We start from the raw sequence: 5,000 nt of genomic DNA on the forward strand, positions 1-5,000 counted from the left end.
TGTCTGTCTGTCTGTCTGTCTGTCTGTCTGTCTGTCTGTCTGTCTGTCTGTCTGTCTGTCTGTCTGTCTGTCTGTCTGTCTGTCTGTCTGTCTGTCTGTCTGTCTGTCTGTCTGGTAGGGGCAGGCTGGCTGAAGCACAGCAAAGCACAGTCAGAGAACCAGAAAGCCAGAGAACCAGAGAACCAGAAAGCCAGAGAACCAGAGAACCAGAGAACCAGAAAGCCAGAGAACCAGAAAGCCAGAGAACCAGAGAACCAGAGAACCAGAGAACCAGAGAACCAGAGAACCAGAAAGCCAGAGAACCAGAGAACCAGAGAACCAGAGAACCAGAGAACCAAACAGCGAGTAGCAGCAGTGTAAAATAAAAATGGAGGGGGGGGGGTAAATAGTCCAGTGGCCATTTGATGAATTGTTCCCACGGTGTTATGGGTGTAGAAGCTGTTAATAAGGAGACTTTTTACATTTTACATTTTACATTTTAGTCATTTAGCCGACGCTCTTATCCAGAGCGACTTACAGTAGTGAATGCATACATTTCATTTCATGCATTTTTGTATTTTTTTATTTTTTGTACTGGTCCCCCATGGGAATCGAACCCACAACCCTGGCGTTGCACACACCATGCTGGCGTTGCTGGTTTTTAGTCCTAGATTTGGTCGCTCCGGTACCGCTTGCCGTGCGGTAGTAGAAAAAACAGTCTATGACTTGGGGTGACTGTAGTCTCTGACAATTCTTTTGGGCTTTCCTCTGACACCGCCTGGTATAAAGGTCCTGGATGGCAGGAAGCTTGGCCCCTGTGATGTACTGGGCCGTACACACTACCCTCTGTATCGCCTTGCGGTCAGATGCCGAGCGGTTGCCATACCAGGCGATGCTGCAACCGGTCAGGATGCTCTCAATGGTGCAGCTGTAGAACTTTTTTGAGGATCTGAGGACCCATGCCAAATCTTTTCAGTTTCTTGAGGGGGAATAAGTTTTGTCGTGCCCTCTTCACAACTGTCTTGGCCCCAGTGTTGAGGATCAGCGTGGCAGATGTGTTGTTACCTACCCTCACCACCTGGGAGCGGTCCGTTGGGAAGTCCAGGATCCAGTTGCAGAGGGAGGTGTTTAGTCCCAGGGTCCTTAGCTTATTGATGAGCTTTGAGGGCACTATGGTGTTGAACGCTGAGCTGTAGTCAATGAATAGCATTCTCACATAGGTGTTCCTTTTGTCCAGGTGTGAAAGGGCAGAGTGGAGTGCAATAGAGATCCCATCATCTGTGGATCTGTTTGGGCTGTATGCAAATTGGAGTGAGTCTAGGGTTTCTGGGATGATGGTGTTGATGTGAGCCATGACCAGCCTTTCAAAGCATTTCATGGCTACGGACGTGAGTGCTACGGGTCAGTAGTCATTTAGACAGGGTACCTTCTTTTCCTTGGGCACAGGGACTATGGTGGTCTGCTTGAAACATGTAGGTATTATAGACTCGGTCAGGGAGAGGTTGAAAATGTCAGTGAAGACACTTGCCAGTTGGTCCACGCATGCTTTGAGTACACGTCCTGGTAATCTGTCTGGCCCAGCGGCTTTGTGAACGTTGACCTGTTTAAAGGTTTGGTTCACATCGGCTTCCGAGAGCGTTATCACACAGTCGTTCAGAACAGCTGGTGCTCTCATGCATGGTTCAGTGTTGCTTGTCTCGAAGCGAGCATGGAAGGCATTTAGCTTGTCTGGTAGTCTGCCGCTCTCTCTCTCTCTCTTACTCTCCCTTTCTCTCTCCTTCGCTTGCTCTCTCTCTCTCTCTCTCTTTCTCTCTCTCTCCTTCGCTTGCTCGCTCTCTCTCTCTCTCTCTCTCTCTCTCTCTCTCTCTCTCTCTCTTAATTCAATTCAAAGAGGCTTTATTGGCATGAGAAATGTTCAAGTAAAATAAGCAATAAACAAAACAACAAAGAAAAAAATAAATCAGACATTTAAAAGCCTAAAGTCGATGTCCACGCCTGGGGAAATCTAAATCTGCCAGTTTAAGCCAGAGACATCTGGGGGTGAAGTATCTCATTCCACTGCGTCCATCATGTCGCTCTTCTGCAAGATGGAAAGATGAGACTCTCACAAACACGTCGGATGTTTTTCTCAGGTCTCACAAAACTCGTCTGAAGGTCCCCGGTACCAGCTGAAAAAATGTATGGAAGTAAAGTACATTTGGAGACTGTTTTACTGCAAAATATATGAAAACAAATATGTTTCCTGATCTTTCTTATATCACTCAAATACTTCAGAACAAACTTACTTTAGATTTTTTCCTTGAAATATTTGGGTTATATTTCATTGGTGTTTCTGACCCACTGGTTGACCCTTTTCTTGTGACAGCAGGTCACACATTTTTCTGATAGGACTGCACACTGGGCAATTTTGCGGAATAGATACAGGAGTTTTTTTCTAAATTTGATTTGTGTTTCAATTCTTTGTGTAATTTAAGGGAAATATGTGTCTCTAATACGGTCGTACATTTTGCAGGAAGTGCAGCTCAGTTTCCACCTCATTTTGTAGGAAAGTGGCAACATATCCTGTCCTCTGTTGAGAGCCAGGTTTGCCTCCCTTTCTCAATAGCAAGGCTATGCTCACTGAGTCTGTACATAGTCAAGGTTTTTCGTTATTTTGGGTCAGTCACTGTGGTCAGGTATTCTGCCGCTGTGTACTCTCTGTTTAGGGACAAATAGCGTTCTAGGTTGCTCTGTTTTTTTGTAAATTCTTTCCAATGTGTTAACAAATTTTCTTTTTGTTTTCTCATGATCTGGTTGGGTCTAATTGTGTTGCTGTCCTGGGGCTCTGTGGGGTCTGTTTGCGTTTGTTTCTTCTCCAGCTTCCTCTCCCCAGAACCAGCTGGCTGAGGAGACTCTTCTCTAGCTTCCTCTCCTCAGAACCAGCTGGCTGAGGAGACTCTTCTCTAGCTTCCTCTCCTCAGAACCAGCTGGCTGAGGAGACTCTTCTCTAGTTTCATCTCCGTGCATTATTTGGGGTTTTGCGTTGTACTCTCAGGATACTTGGGTGTTTGTCGCATTTTGTGAATTATTGGTTGGTGAGTGGATCCCAGACCTCATAGCCATAGAGGGTAATGTAACTGATTGAAGTATTTTTAGTCCGATCCTAATTGGGCTGTTGCGTTTTTATGTTCCCTTTTGATGGCATAGAAGGCCCTTCTTGCCTTGTCTCTCAGATCGTTCACAGCTTTGTGGAAGTTATCTGTGGTGCTGATGTTTAGGCCAAGGTATGTTTAGTTTTTGTGTGCTCTAGGGCAACTGTGTCTAGATAGAATTTGTATTTGTGGTCCTGGCGACTGGAACTTTTCTGGAACACCATTATTTTTGTCTTACTGAGATTTACTGTCAGGGCCCAGGTCTGGCAGAATCTATGCAGAAGATCTAGGTGCTGCTGTAGGACCTCCTTGGTTGGGGACAGATCTAGGTGCTGCTGTAGGACCTCCTTGGTTGGGGACAGATCTAGGTGCTGCTGTAGGCCCTCCTTGGTTGGGGACAGATCTAGGTGCTGCTGTAGGCCCTCCTTGGATGGGGACAGATCTAGGTGCTGCTGTAGACCCTCCTTGGTTGGGGACAGATCTAGGTGCTGCTGTAGGCCCTCCTTGGATGGGGACAGATCTAGGTGTTGCTGTAGGCCCTCCTTGGTTGGGGACAGAAGCACCAGATCATCAGCAAACAGTAGACATTTGACATCAGATTCTAGTAGAGTGAGGTTGGCTGGTACAGGTGTGAGGTGTTGGACCCTCTCTCTCTTCCTCAATGTCTATATTTCCAATGTATTTAATGAAGTCTGGGTTCCTGCTCTTTAGGCTAAAGGCAGATGACCTCAGACCTCGTATATTCCAGGATGAGATAGTAGAAGATTTGTGTTCCATAGTGTCTAGTGTTGTTTTTGTGTGTTTTAGGCCTGGACCATTATAGGAAGTGTGAGCAGAGCATGTCTCTCTGGTCTCTCTGGTCTGGGAGGGTGTCTCTCTGGTCTGGGAGGGTGTCTCCCTGGTCTGGGAGGGTGTCTCCCTGGTCTGGGAGGGTGTCTCCCTGGTCTCTCTGGTCTGGGAGGGTGTCTCCCTGGTCTGGGAAGGTGTCTTCCTGGTCTGGGAGGGTGTCTCTCTGGTCTGGGAGGGTGTCTCCCTGGTCTCTCTGGTCTGGGAGGGTGTCTCCCTGGTCTGGGAGGGTGTCTCCCTGGTCTGGGAGGGTGTCTCTCTGGTCTGGGAGGGTGTCTTCCTGGTCTGGGAGGGTGTCTTCCTGGTCTGGGAGGGTGTCTCTCTGGTCTGGGAGGGTGTCTCCCTGGTCTCTCTGGTCTGGGAGGGTGTCTCCCTGGTCTGGGAGGGTGTCTCCCTGGTCTGGGAGGGTGTCTCCCTGGTCTCTCTGGTCTGGGAGGGTGTCTCTCTGGTCTGGGAGGGTGTCTTCCTGGTCTGGGAGGGTGTCTCCCTGGTCTGGGAGGGTGTCTCCCTGGTCTGGGAGGGTGTCTCTCTGGTCTGGGAGGGTGTCTCCCTGGTCTGAGAAGGTGTCTCCCTGGTCTCCCTGGTCTGGGAGGGTGTCTCTCTGGTCTGGGAGGGTGTCTCCCTGGTCTCTCTGGTCTGGGAGGGTGTCTCCCTGGTCTCTCTGGTCTGGGAGGGTGTCTCCCTGGTCTGGGAGGGTGTCTCCCTGGTCTCCCTGGTCTGGGAGGGTGTCTCTCTGGTCTGGGAGGGTGTCTCCCTGGTCTGGGAAGGTGTCTCCCTGGTCTCCCTGGTCTGGGAGGGTGTCTCTCTGGTCTGGGAGGGTGTCTCCCTGGTCTCTCTGGTCTGGGAGGGTGTCTCCCTGGTCTGGGAGGGTGTCTCCCTGGTCTCTCTGGTCTGGGAGGGTGTCTCCCTGGTCTGGGAAGGTGTCTCCCTGGTCTGGGAGGGTGTCTTCCTGGTCTGGGAGGGTGTCTCCCTGGTCTCTCTGGTCTGGGAGGGTATCTCTCTGGTCTGGGAGGGTGTCTTCCTGGTCTGGGAGGGTGTCTCTCT

At 49.8% G+C, this 5,000-nt stretch overlaps 1 protein-coding gene across 1 annotated transcript in view; it reads left to right on the forward strand.

Annotated features, from left to right (window-relative positions):
* LOC106586935 (neuropilin-2) overlaps positions 1-5,000 on the forward strand; it is a 251,886-nt gene that overhangs the window by 228,424 nt on the left and 18,462 nt on the right.

This window comes from Salmo salar, chromosome ssa25 (assembly GCF_905237065.1).
Source record: "Salmo salar chromosome ssa25, Ssal_v3.1, whole genome shotgun sequence".
In the NCBI taxonomy this organism is placed as follows: domain Eukaryota; kingdom Metazoa; phylum Chordata; class Actinopteri; order Salmoniformes; family Salmonidae; genus Salmo; species Salmo salar.